This window comes from Xenopus tropicalis, chromosome 9 (genome assembly GCF_000004195.4).
Source record: "Xenopus tropicalis strain Nigerian chromosome 9, UCB_Xtro_10.0, whole genome shotgun sequence".
Classification (NCBI taxonomy): Eukaryota; Metazoa; Chordata; class Amphibia; order Anura; family Pipidae; genus Xenopus; species Xenopus tropicalis.
The window spans coordinates 32,589,330-32,604,818 of NC_030685.2; positions in this window are offsets into that span (position 1 = coordinate 32,589,330).

Sequence of the window (15,489 nt, forward strand, 5' to 3'; positions counted from 1 at the left end):
CGGCGGATAGAAGACGTGTTCCAAGGATTAGAACATGTCTTCTATCCGCCGAGTGCAGGCCACGCCCCCTGTTATTTTTTTAAAGACTTTACAGCGAGCCAGATGCAGCCATCAAAAGAGCCACATCTGGCTCCCGAGCAATAGGTTCCCTACCCCTGCCCTACATTGTAATGTGATGGGCCAAATGATCACATTAGCATGATATTGACCACCCAAGGTTTGCATATCGGGGAAAGATTTGCTTGTTTGGCAAGATCTTTGTATGGCCACATTTACTCCCTGGTTACTTTTGGTCCCTAGCAACCAGATAGCTGCTGAAACTTCAACCTGAAGAGTTGCTAAACAAAATGTGAATTGGAAAACTAAAGTTAATAAAAAATGAAGACCAATTGCAAATTGTCTTTACATTATAATAATAGTTAACTCAAAGGTCAACAACCCTATTAAGAGGGATATTATTGAGGTGAAGAGAGCACAGAGACCTGAAACTAAACTAGTAAAAGGGAAGGAAGAATTAAACAATGAGTACACTTGCAAGTGGACATGATTACTCTGTACAAGTACATTAGTGGGCATTATAGACAGATAACAAGGGATTATTTTTCCTAAAGAAAAGATCAGAGAACGCTACTTTAGATTTGAGTAGCAGAATTTTTTAGGCATGCCTATGGTTAAGTGCGCATGCACGAAACGCGTTAGGCATATAGGTTTTATGAACATGAATAAAGACTAAGTTTTATGCAACGTCTTGGCCGTCCGGTGTGCTTTGCTAGCTGCTTTTTAAAGAATTCAGTTTGGCCATACCCTTGCTGCATATAGTGGCATGTTAGACCTGTGGCCTACCACCAGTTCTTCAACTTCAACTTTCAGTATCCCCTTTCAATCAAAGCTTATATTGATAGGCACACAAACTCTTAAAAGCATCTGGTGGAATAAAAAATATTCTGAACAAATCAGCTACTGTATAAAGTTCTCAGTCTTTTGATTCAGATAAAACATACTGTATATACTCAAGTATAAGCCTAGTTTTTCAGCACCCAAAATGTGCTGAAAAAGTCACCCTCGGCTTATACTCGAGTTGGGTGCCATGGGTCCCTCCAGACTAGCACCCTCTGCTTTTGTGTGCAAATTAGGCCACCTGCAACCAGACCCTCCAGTGCCCTGGCCCACTCCCAAATTCATCTTCATCTACCATCCTCACCTGTCCCATTCTGCACTATACATTGCACTTTATATTCTATATAATCTATATATAGTTTTGAAGGATTTTAACTCTTTGTGTTTTAGCTGGGTTGCAGCTTGAGCTAAGGGGGTAGTACTCTTAAGGTATCATTATTGATGCCATATTGTTTTTGTTGACCCTCTTCTCCACTTACAGAGCTAATTTACTGTTTTTCTTTGAAATAAATATTTAAAAACATATACCCCACTCATGCCTCATTTAATGCAATTGTATTGGTATTTATTTTGATTATTAAAACTTAGCAGTAGCTGCTGCATTTCCCACCCTAGGCTTATACTCGAGTCAATAAGTTTTTCCAGTTTTCTCAGGTAAAATTAGGTACCTCGGCTTATATTCGGATCGGCTTATACTCGAGTATATACGGTATTCATTCTGCTAATTTTCAATCTCCCTTGCCTTACAGTAACAAGGTATATTTCAGTACAAGTATCCTTCAACACATTACTCCCACATCATGTCTATTGATTTGACCAGATGAATCCTAGTGTTAACTGTAAGTCTATTAGTAATCCTTCCTATCAGCCCCTAGCAGTAAGCATTTATAAGGCAAACATGGGGTATCTCACGCAGTAATTATTAATTTTAAAGAAGAACTAATGGCCCCTGCATCAGCATATCTAGGTGCCATCTTCCGTTCATTAGAAAATGTTTTGCGTATCACTGCCAACATGGACCCTGCTTGAGCATGCGCAGTTGAAGCTCAACTGCACATGCTCAAGCAGAGTCCGTATCGGCAGTGAAACTGAAGCATTTTCTAATTAACGGAAGATGCTGCCTAGGTACTGTACTGCACTGCTCTGCTTTTTTAGCTTGGGTTTTTCTATAGGGCCACTTTTCAAAGTTATATGCTATGTGAGAAGGGAGAGGTTAGGGCACTGATCCCCAACCAGTGGCTCGGGGGCAACATGTTGCGCCCCAACCCCTTGGATTTTGCTCTCAGTCCCCCCAAACCAGGTAGTTATTTTTGAATTCCTGACTTGGTGGCAAGTTTTGGTTGAATAAAAACAAGATTTTCTACAAAATAAAGCCTCCTGTAAGCTGATAGTGTGCATAGAGGCTGCCTAATAGCCAATCTTGGCCCTTATTTGGCACCTCCTTGAACTTTTATGATGCTTGTGTTGCTCTCCGAGTCTTTTTACATTTGACTGTGGCTCACGAGTAAGAAAGGTTGTGGATCCCTGGGTTAGGGGGTCAATGCAGGACAGTTAAGGGGGCTTTTGTACCTGGGGAGTGTTTAGTTCTCCTTTAAAGTAATAAAACACATTTACAAGACCTCTTAACTTCAGATCCTCCTGCACCCTTTCTGCAGGCTTTTAAAGGGGCAGTTCACCTTTAAGTAAACTTTTTAGTATGTTAGAGAATGTCTCATGCAGTGCAATTTTTTAGTCCCAGATTCTGCCAAATGCCAGAGAGGCAAAGCTTGGCTGCTAAGTTAAATTGGTCCCTAGCAACCAGATAGCTGCCTGCATTATTTTAACTAAAGTTAAATAACAGGTGAACTACCCCTTTAAAATTATCCTTGCCCTGTCTGTATGATTTTCCTTGTGCCACAAAGCCCAAGATAAAATTCATAATAATTTTTTATATTGTTTGTCTTAAAATATTTTTTCTGCTGTGGTAGAGCTTTAAGCTGGCCATACACGCACCGATAATATCATACGAAACCCCGTTTCGTATGATATTCGGTGCGTGTATGGCAAGTTGGCGAGTCAACCGATATCGCAGGAGGCTGCTGATATTGGTCGACTCGCCGATCGGCCAGGTTAAAAGATTTTGATCAGGCGCCATAGAAGGCGCCTGATCAAAATCTGCCTTCAGGACTGAATCGGCAGAAGGAGGTAGAAAGCCTATTGTTTCTACCTCCTTATCTGCCGTTTCAGCCCTGAGCGGTTAGTGTCCGATTGTACGATCTTTCATGCGACCGATGGTCGCACGAAAGATCGGAAATCGCCACGTGTGTGGCCACCTTTAAACTGTTCTACTATATAAAAGTTTTGATTTAATTATTTGTTTTTCTTAAAATGTCACCAAGCCATTTACATTGTATCTACTGGTACCTGAGAGCTGTGTTTGGTGAGTATAGGTGTACTAAAGTATATGTTATTTATACAGATAAAGCCCCTCTTCAGACTTGGGGAGCATTAAGACTAAAATAGCATAGAGATGCATTAGAAGTTCTTACTACATCTTTAATTGTTCCTGTCTTTACATGCTACAGTAGTAATGTGGGCTGACATTCGTTGCTCAATCGGCCTTTCCAGACCAAGTTGGCAGCTTGTTGGCACATGCATGAAGCCAAAACTGTAGTGTGACCGATTAAGATCAAGTCCAGCATTGGCCATTTAGCTATAGATCTGAGAATCTTATAAGAAAAGGGGCTCCTGAGGCTTTTGATGTGGTCCTCTACTGACTTGTCTGTGTTGGCCCCCCTTGTGGCTCCCATATCAGCCCTAAAATAAGGCAAAAATCCACATTTTGTGTATGGTTTGAGTTTCAAGTCATTTACTGCTAATTACCGCTAATTACTGCTTTAATATTTCTGGTACCGTCCCCCCCCCCAGCATGCACTGGTACACCATTTCTGTGCATTGTCCTCTCTGCTCAGCTGGGTGGCACCCAAGGGCAAGGTAGGTGTGTTTGTGAGAGGGTTCCATCGGTGTGCTTCTCTGTGTGTATTTCTCCTCCTGTTTATCTCCTTACCTAATTTCATTACACAATGTCTGTGTCTCATTGCTATTACCAACAGCATTTATGAATCAGTGCAAATTGTTTTAAATTGATAACATTTAAAAACTTAATATATCTTTTAACTTGAATTAACATTTTTATCAACACTCCTTTGCGGATCATATTTTTTTGACAGACTCCTGATACCCTATGATGGGATGGCAATGAGGCCCTCAAGGTATTTAGTTTTAAAATTGCAGGACTGTCTTATCACAACTGCAAGTCAAGATATTAGTAACTTTTGAGTATAATGTCATTTAAATGGAGTTAATACAACTTTTTTTTTAATTATTCACTGACTATGTGCGTAAAAACTAATAAGGACTTTCCAAACAGCCCAAAATTAACCAAACTATTTTCTGTACAAGATTTTTAAAGTTGGTAGCATTGTATAGAGAATTTTTCACCTTTGTGATTATCAGTTATGTAAACTGACAAATTTCCATGAAGGCTAAATGTTAAAACATCCAATAATTGTCCCACAAAGAAATTCTCCTTTCTACTCGGAGACCTATCCGAGTGCTGGATGATGAAAAATCCAGACAAGGAAACTCAATTGATGAAGATGATCTTGTAGTTGGACTAATGTCTGTGAGTCACAGTTACATCATTAAAGGACTAATAGCATTAAAAAGTGAAAATATTTTATTTACTATTAAAGTTTGCATCTGTTCATCTAGCACCTACCAATTATTTGCAATTAATGTCCTGTTCTAGGGCAATAGCACACAGAGAAATTTGTCGCCATCAGTAAAAATATGAAATTTATAAATCTGCCCAAAAAAGGCCATCCCCTTTGCTAACATTCGCCACAATAATTTACATTACTCACAGCAATGCAGCTTAATCACGGGGAAATGCCTTCTTTAGCCCTTATATGAGAGATGTCTGTAGTCCTGTAGAGAGCCATGAATGACATTTGGCCCCTGTATATCTTCCTGTGTAAGAATGAAAACCAATGTATTATACACAGCTTATCTGTTATCTGCTGTGTTAATGTGCTATGTATGCAGCTTGAATGGCTGCACTGAACCTTTTTTTAATAAAAATTATTGTGGTGTTTCTGAAGCAAACACAAGTGTTACTGTTTCTTTAAATTTTAGTTTTTTATTTATATTAAGCTTTTTCTAAAACTTTTGATTTGGCATTTGGCTACTCACCACCCCAGCAAATGCTATACAGGTATGGGATCCCTTATCTGGAGACCAGTTATCCAGAACGCTCTAAATTATGGGAAGGGCTTCTCCTATGGAGCCCACAATTAATTCTAATTATTTAAAATGATTTCCCTTTTCTCTGTAGTAATAAAGCAGTACCTTGTACTTGATCCCAACTTAGCTGTATAGACCCATGTTGGTTGTAAAACAATCTTATTTGGTTTATTTAATGTTTCAATGATGTTTAGCAGGTATGGTGATCCAAATTACGGAATGATTTCTTATCCGGAAAACCCAAACCCCTAGACAAATTCTTGCTTGTCTAGGCCTTTCAGGCTCTTCAGTAGCCAACAAATAACCAAACAAGTTTTGTACAATAAAGTACCTAATTCAGGCCTAATTATGAAGACAAGTAAACTGACACAGAGAAGCATAATACAATCCATTACTGACTTACTTCAGGGATTGCGAAGATAGAGAATAGTGTAGAAGCTTTGAGCAGAGAGAGTTTTTATCCAAGGTCGGTGGTGTCGTTCAGTTGTCATGTTGTTTGCGGTTTTGCGAAATGAGGCTGCATGGAGTAATCAATGCCACTTTCTAAGGCATTCACCCAGCTTATGCCTTTTAATTTCCGCATGCAGATGTTTTTGTCCCGCTGCTCGGCTGTTGCCAGGGAAACATGTCTGATATGCGTCTTGTGTGATGCCCTTTCCTGGCTTGATATGCTATTGCCATGGCTACAAGATGATGATTATGCCACATTGCATATTCTTGATACCTTACAGCACAAGGTGAGGAAAGCTTGTTGACTTTCTTTTTTGTGCTTTGCCTGAAAGGTCTGACCGAAGCTTTTATTTATCCTTTGGTTTATTCATAATACGGGAGAGATCCTGTCTTCTTTTGTATACATGGACTGGTAAAATATTAAACATCACTTTAGATAAGATCATATTAATATTATCACAGGACTTTTTTAATCCTAGAAGAAAACCAATAAGTATAACCTAACTTATTCTATTCTTAATAGCTGCAATTTCATATTATACCTCACATAAAACACAGTAACTGAGGAATAGTGAGATTCTGTTCATGGTACTATTTTATTAATGATTATTGATTGACCATTAGAAGTTACCTTTTAATATTTCCTTGGTATGCACCTGCACCCTGGAAAAACTTTTATTTCATGTCTATAGTCTATCGCCAGTGTACAATATGACGCCTAGATCATGGCAAAGATTATTGACCACACTCTTCTTTGGCCATGACCATTCAAAGTTGCAGCCATATATATTTATTATCTTGCTTTTACAGTTAAATTTTGTCTGTTACCTAAGGCTGACCAGTACAAAAGTGTAAATGCATTTTATAATGACACAAGTTTTTCTTACCTGTTGTAAGCAGGGCATTAAGCAGCACCAGAGTTATTATTATTATTAACATTTATTTATAAAGCGCCAACATATTCCGCAGCGCTGTCCAATACGTGGGTTTCATACATTGGACTTACAGAGTAACATATAAAGCAATCAATAACTGATACAAGAGGTGAATAGAGCCCTGTCCAAAAGAGCTTACAATCAACAAGGAGAAAGGGTTGAGACACAAGGTGTGGGAATGGGCATGACGAGAGTTGTGAGAGGTTTGGCACAGGTTATTGCTTTAAGCAGCACACTGAGGTTATGTTAAACTAGATTAGGGTAAACTTCTCTAAATAAATGTGTTTTTAGAGATCTCTTGAAGGCAGAGAGATTGGGAGAAAGTCTGACAGTTTGTGGGAGCGAATTCCAGAGAATGGGGGCAGCCCTTGCAAAGTCTTGAATGCGAGCGTGTGAGGAGGGAATGAGAGAGGAGTTGAGGAGCAGGTCAGTAGAGGAGCGTAACAAGCGGGTTGGATGGTATCTAGAGATACAGTAAGTTCAGAGATGTAGGGTGGGCAGAGTCATAGACTGCTTTGAATGTGAGAGTCATTAGATTGAATTTTATCCTGGATGGTAAGGGAAGCCAGTGCAGAGATTGGCAGAGGAGGAATATATGTATTATCAACCCAGTTGGCATATTAAGCAAAGGACTAAGCTTAAGGAACAAAATTGGGATGCTGCTTTAGGGCAATAGTGGTGGTACAAACCACAAGTGTATGGCTAGTTTTTAGATTGTCATACTTTTTTTTGTTTAAAGGAGAAGGAAAGGAAAAACTAAGTAAGCTTTATCAGAAAGCTCTATGTAAATACAGCCATACACACTCATAGAAAAGTCCTCTATCAAAAGAAACACAGGATTTCTTCATTTGTGTAAACATATTCTTCTGTATCAGACTTCCTCTATCACAAAAATCCTTCATTTCAGGGGCCTGAGTCTGCGCAGCTCTCTCCTCTCTCCCTTCTCCTCCTCCCCCCTCCCATAAGAATTTACTCCCTCACCCATAAGAATGCGTGATCTGAGCTACCAGCGGGTAGAGCTGCAGCAGGAAGCTACTGAGACCAAGCTAAAACAGTAGCTGCTATCTTAAACAAACAGAGGGAGCTTTTAGGGCTGTTTACTCAGGTATGGTAAAGCATTCTGCAGAATAAATATATTGTTCTAGCTTGCATTAATTTGGCTAATTTATTGGCAGTTAAATGCCAAAATGCCTTTCCTTTAAATATAAATGGCAAATGTCACCAATTGGATAAAACTGATTGATTTACAAGTGGAACTCTATAGACTAACCTACTTATCCAGAGGATGCCCACAAAAGTTTGAAAAGATATGGAACCCCTGGCATGACAGTCCTGTAATGCTGTCATATGTACACTCCACATTCCCCTTACTATCTTTCCCTCTCTTTATTCTTTTTGTGCATTCCTGCCTGGCCTGCCTCTCCCTTATTTCAATGAATCCTTAATTAGGTAGTACCCAGTGCATGCTGGATAATGTACTTTTCCTTAAAATTTTTGCATGCTACCAAGGTTAATGGGAAAATACAATACCCAGCATGCAATGGGACTGGGGAGTACAGAAAAAGATTCCTATTCTGCTTCACCCTCTCAGTCCTAAGCTGTCAGCACTACAACTTGATCCATTGGCTGCATTTGCTTTGCATTTTTATTACTACTCTTTTATGTGATGATGGGGGGATGTTGGCATGTGTTGCTGTGGTTGATACTTAAACTATAACTTTCGGGGGGGAGCAAGCAGTGTTTCATGGCTTCCATACTGTGGGTAAAGACTAACACACTTTGCTGGGCTCTGGGACCTGTGTATTAGATTACAGCACAGACAGGCAGCCTACAGCACAGAGAATAGGTACACGAGCAGTACACATTTCTTGGCACATGACTTGCTATATTATTTCTGATAACCGCACAACCCATTAGATAGTCCAAGTATAAAATATAGGCTTCTAAATATTTTTAATGCTAATGGCATAGGGGTCAGTGCATTATATAAACCCCAGACAAACAGCAAACATAACATAGCCTACAGTTATATCATAGGATAAAAGATAAAATGCTGTGCTTTACATAGCTGGTCCAAGTGACCCAAGTGAGTTTGAGCTAAGACCCATCTTCACTTCATCTTCTTTTTACTTCTGAGTAGTCAGGCCAGCTAGTATGATTTGGAGCTCGTCTTAAAGGGTGCTTTGAATAGGTCAGGCAGCTGAGGAGAACAGAAGGTTTAGCTCCCAGGGTAGCACCACATCAAAACAGAACCAAGGATAGTCAGAACAGGGCCATGGATGGTCAGGCTCTTACGTGCCCTCTTCCTAGTATGCCAGAACTTATAACAGTCCCCATGAACAAAGTATTTAGACAGTGATAAGACACCCCAGGAGTGTAAGCTAGGCAGGCTAGCTAAAAGCAGAAGCACTGAGCTCCAACTAGGATCAATAGATTCGAGGTAGCTTTCGCAGCTAATACTGAAACTGGGACGAGAGCTGGATATTGACACTGGCTAGTACTTACTTTTTGAGGCTTCTGCTGGAGGGGAATCGGACCAATAAAGTGTATCTTCACAAGGTGAACTTGGATGAATAGTCCAATTTCCACAGTTGGGCCAGTGTATTTTCTCTGCCAATAAATGTTACTGTCTTAAGGCTACCCAGCATTTATTGTGTAGTTTAGCAACACCATCCCTTCCTCCAAACATCAACCGCAAGTATCCGTCAGAAAGTTATAGTGCTAGCCATATTCTTCATTTCCCAGAGTGCCACAGCCATGTAACCTGTGCTCTGATAAACTTCAGTGACACTTTACTGCTGCGCAGGTAAAGATAGCAGCTCCCAGTATCAGAATAGCACTCAATAGTAAGAAATCCAAGTCCATCTTGGGACTCCTCCAGTTTCATGGGATTAGGAGAAAAGAAAGGTTACCTGAAAGCAGTTACAATGTATAGCGCTGGCTCCTTCTGAAAGCTCAGGCACAATGCACTGAGATGGCTGCCTACACACCAATAGTACAGCTAAAAAATGAAATTTTAAATTATTAGCTATGTAAACAGTGTAATTTAGAAATAAAAAGTACACCATAAAAATTATGATAGAATCCCTTTAAAGGGGTGGTTCACCTTTGAGTTAACTTTTAGTATGTTAAAAAATGGCCAATGCAAAGCAACTTTTTAATTTAATTTATTTTGTATAGTTTTTGAATTATTTGCTTTCTTTTTATAACTCTTTGCAGTTTTCAAATGGGGGTCACTGACCCGAGGAGCTAAAAACTATTGCTCTGTGTGGCTACAGTTTTATTGTTATTGTTACTTTTTATTACTTATATTCTTATTCAGGACTTTTCCTATTTATACACCAGTCTCTTATTCAACTGACTCCCTGGTTGCTAAGGTAATTTGGACCCTAGCAAACAGATAACTGCTTTAACTCAAACCTGGATTGCTGCTGAACAAAGAATATTGAAAAAAGTATTGACAAATGTCTAAGAATATTACTGTCAACATCATTCTAAAGGTTAACTCGAAGGAGAACAACCCCTTTAAGCACTGTATTTGTGCCAAGAAAGGGTTACACTATAAAAAAGGACAGGTCAAGACTGGGCAGACAAATCAAATTATGGCATTCATTGTTTTACCTGCAGCTAGCTGAAAAAAAAACATTGATTGCTTGCTATGGGTAACTGCCCTTGTGCAAATTTGCCTAGTGTTGATAAATGAGCTCCAGTGTCTTTCTATGATAATGTTCCCTTTTAAAACAATCCCTCCATGAAGTGTACAGAGGTTTTCTCTCTCTGCCTCACTCCTAATAAGGTTTACTTTTATATTTCTATTTTCCGTATCTTCCCTCTAACTTTACCAGCTGTACTAGAACTGTACTGGCATGCATGGTGTTGATTAGCAGGGCACTTTGTACCCTTTGTATCAGATTCTGTAAATTGTATTTTTTTTTTATTCATATGGATTCATGTTTTGACTTAGTAAAGACTTAGTTAGAAATAGTTTTATTATTGATATGCATAGAAGAGCATATATACAGCTCACTGTTATGCTGGTCTTGAGTCAGAGTCATATAAATGACCAAACAAGCACAAATTTGCGTATTTAAAAGCAAAACCCTCTGGGCATGGAGGTGGTATAATTATGAAATATAAGCTAATTGATTGGTATGATTTAAACAAAATGTCCAGACATAGGGAAGTAGGTCCCTCTATAAAAGAACAATAAGGGGCAGATTTATCAAAATGCTGAATACATAAAAACTCACCCACGTTCTATTCATTCCTATGGGGTTTTTAGAAGCATATTAATCAAAAAGTGAGTTCTAACGTTCACCCATTGATAAATACACTTCTTAAAATCCCATAGGAATGAATAGAATGTGGGTGAGTTTTTATGTATTCAGCTCTGAACTCACATTTTGATAAATCTGCTCCATCACAGTACTGTTTAATTGGCCTTAAGTCTCTTAGATTCAACTGGCAATGCAAAATAATTTCAAAATAAGAGTTTATTGCAAGGCCTAAAGGCCCATAATTGTGCCACAGTAGACTAAAAATCTATTTAATAAAGACATAATATAATATTGTCTAGGAAACAACATGCCCTAGAGCTCACAGGCTATTAAAACAAGGACAGTGCCATATATGAGAGAGCTGTATTGTATTATATTTCAGACATCAGTGCTGTGTCTTAGTTGTAGGTGGTGATGCTGTTCTATTGCTGTCTACAATGGGCAGCCAGGAATAGAAAGGTGTGGATTGGGACTTTGATGGCTTTTTTTTTGGCTTGCATGAATTAGACCCTAAAAACAGTATTCTGAATGGTACTCTGTGTTTGAATTCAGGCATCTCATTAGTAGAAACAAGCCTACTGTGAGATCTCACCTTAGGCTTCAGCTCATAAGAGAAGATTTGCTGCTTGATTAGGAGTAGTTGCTGGACTAGTTCTTGAGAGTACCCGATGTACATGTTCTTTTGATATTTTCTTACTTTTGTATTATGCAACCCACTTCTGAGCATCTGGCACATTGTGCCTCCTTATTCTTCTCCATTGATGTTGGAGCACATTTCCTTATCTTACTGTACTTTTATTTACCTTGGCTATTCCTCCATGGTCTAGAGCTGTGCTGTGCAACTGCCAGATGCAGCCCACACCCCTGTGTGGCCCCCAACCTGTCTGGCTGCTGTGACTGCTTACCTTAGTGTAAACTTAGTATCAGTACTGAGATTAACTGGCCCCCTGCATTGTTCACATCCCAGATTTAGGCTGTAAACCTATTAGTCCCTGCATTATTCACACACTGCATTGTTCACACATCAGGCTGTAAGCCCCCACATTGTTTACCTGTTTACACCTATGACAGACTGTAGGGGCAGTGCCAGCATTGTGTCACTGTTTGTAGGGGTGATATCCCTACAGTGACCACCAACCATTTGGGTTTTTGCTGCACTATCATTAAAATGTTCTTGTGATTACATGGGTGCGGTTTGAACTGGGTGCAGTTGAAAAAGGGGGAGTGGTCAAAACTGGCTTCTATTATTGTCCTTCTACCATGTAGGCCAGAAAAATCCTGCTCCTCGGTACCACAGAACTTGGACAGCACTGGTCTAAAGCCTCCACTGGATCCTTTTATGGCCATTTAAAGCAATAATCACCCAAAGTATACAAGCACCAGTGACCCTAACTGCCTATGCACTTTATGTATACTTCCTGTATTCAATTAACCCTAGTGTTGATGACTGTTAGATAACACTGACATGCCAAAAGGCAAGTATTAGCAGTCTAAAAAGCAGAAAATTAATTTAACTAAAAAAACTAATTCATATTTGGGTTTTAGATCCCCTTGAAGTACAAGAATATATCCCGTGGAGGCTCAAGACAATGGAGAATACCCACCAGTACAGTCTCTCTCCTCTATACCTGGAGCAGTTGTATTAGTGTCCCTATATTATATGTATAAAAGCAACCTTTTAAATGGCCAGGTGTAGCTTCATTTTTTGTGTCATTTATTTCCTCCCTGAAGAAACTTGACGGCCTTATTCTCAGATGTAATGAAGGACGGTGAAGTCAATATCTTTAGAGTAAAGAGGATGACTAAGATGTAGCTGAGCAACGATACATGCCAGAGGCCAGACATCCATCTGCTCTCAGGAGGGGACATCTAAAAAAGTTTTAAAATAATGGAAACACCCTATATTAGCAGTGCTTGAGCATTTGATTTTTGTATTTTTCTTTACATTCTTTTACTGCGCTGCCACAACTCAATCACAAAAGTACTTATAGTACCTGTACCACCCACTAAGGTTGGTGGTAGACGACTCAAGAAATCTTAGTACTGTATGAAATTAGTTCCACTAGTTCCAATATCTTTGTATTTTATAGTAGGAATATATAATTTTATATATTCACTTTTCTTTCTCTCTCATGGTGAAATACGTGCTATTTGGTCTCCTCTAAAACCAGATTTTCACCCTGGTCTCTTAAAAAAGAATTAAACCCATACTTTAATGATGCACAGGCTACTTTTTTCCAATCACACCAAGAAGAGCTCCTCTGAGTAGTTCTGCTTGCGCATGCCTGACCTGAAAAGCACACTGCAGTTAGTAGCCACTGTGTCTGGCTGCTTGACTTCTTGTCCTTGGGTTTCTGGTAGAAATTGTTGACCTGGAACATGTGCAGTTGAAGCAAGGAATAGATTCCAGTATGTATGCTGCTGGATGGTTGATTTGGGCAAGGTAATGGAAGGCCAGACTTAGCAGCCTACAACTTTGCCTTTGCAGTTCAAGTATGGGGCAGCGGTTCATTCTGGGGGGTCTCCTTGGTGTTGTGATAACCAGATATTGAAATGCGCATTATACACTTTGATTATGTGCATGTTCTAATTGTTTCAGTTAAAGTGTATTCTCTCTTTTGTTTTATTGCTACACCTATTGTTTGCTCTCCATGGTACTACGACTACTTTCTGAACTGGGATATGTATATACCTGTCCAGCACAACTTCCACAGTGACCCCTGCAATGTTTTGCTGCAATGATGATTAGGGCTGAGCAGCAGAATATGCCAAGTGCAGATAAGGACAACACAAGAACAGTGAGAAATTCCACAGCTGCAGAAATGGGTGTCCTGAGGCACACAGGGGAATTCCTGTAAAGGTCCCACTCCATGAGACTCATAGGTAGAAGCACACAATATACACTTTGTGTTAGATGTTCTGGCCTGGTTTGTTTCTGTTATATCCTTTCTGGGCCCAGACTAAAATTTAAATAGGTACACCCTGGTACACGATGGATCTGCTTAGAATGGCAAACGGTAACCAAACGAGTTATAACATGTGTCTATCCAGAGCACATCAATACCAAAAGTGCATTTACCACAAATGACTAAACAAAATTGATCCTCAAACATGTAAATCACAATGCCATTATATGTTGTTCTGGCTGGACACAGATCTTTAATTATTTCTCACCACCATCAATGCTAGAGTAAGTAGAAGTCCATGAGTCCCAGGTTAATAGGCCCAATGCGCATTTTGCTCTTTCAGGCTTCCTCATGGCACTTTGGGTGTAAATGGGCACCTATACTCCGAAAGTAATGCTAGAAGAAGCAGTTGCCCAAATTTTGGGTGTGATTACCTGACTTACAGGAGCCCCAGAAAGATAAAATGAAAAATACTAAGACCAGGGCCCACAAGGTAGGGTTTTTTTTTACTTCAAACAGAAATTAATAAATAAGCAGATAATTGGATAAATAAAAGCTATGCTCATTAGTATGTAGTAAAAGGCCCTCCAGCCCTTCTTCAAGTGCACCTTTCAGGAGCTGGATAGTGGAACACACAGTGAGAGTGGGTGGGGAAATATGATTCAAGCAAATAAAAATACCCACAATGTCATATCATAAAGCACCAGCAGGTGGCTCAGTCTGACCATTCTGAGTTATATTGCTGTACAGGGTATAGTGTGATTAAGATGCAAAATTTGTAAAGATCAAACCCAGTAGCAGCTTATCCTCTGGCATTTAGACTTCATCTGTTTGATATCTGCAGCTAATACAAGCTGGGATAACCAACACAATAAGCAAATAATGTTATTACATAATAAGATAGTATTTGTTACATTGACTCTGTAAAATATGTAATGACTAAAATCATTTGGAAAAAGAAAAGCAAGTTTAACTAGAAAGGCAAGTTTGAGAACAAACTTCGTGTTGGGTTGAACAACGTGAAGTTACTGAATGAAATCTGATCTGTTGTTGGCTCCGCTCACTTTTTCTAACCTTGGACCACAGTTATATAGTAAAAACCACTGTGCAAAGTTTGGGGCCCCTTGTTGTAATAGTGTCTGCTTGGCAGCAATTTAAATTTCCCCACTGAAAGTCAACGAATGACATCTGATTGGTGGCTCCACCCACTTTTTCTAACCTGGAACTGCAGTTACCCAGTGACTAACTCTGCAAAGTTTAGAGACCCTAGGAGTAATAGTTAAATAATGGCAGCAGTTTAAATTTAAACCAATAAAAGTCAAAAGGTAAATTGTGATTGGTGGTTGGTGGGTGTGCCCACTTTTTCTAACCTTGAGTCGAAGTCACCCAGTGACAAACAGTGGGCACCCTGGCATAAATAGTGTGAGAATGGCAGCATTTTAAATTTAAACCAATAAAATTCAATGGATGAAAGCTGATTGGCTGTAAGTGGCCCAACCCACTTTTCCTATTTTTGGACTGCAGTGCCCCAGTGACCAACTGTGCAAAGTTTGGGGCGTAAAAATTGTGAGACTGACAGCATTTTACACTTCACCATTGAAAGTAAATAGGTGAAATGTGATTGGCTGTTGGTGGCTCTACCCACTTTTTTCTAACTTTGAATGGCAAATACCCAGTGACTAACTCTGAAAAGTTTAACAACCCTGGAATTAATACTTAAAAAATGGCATCAATTTAAAT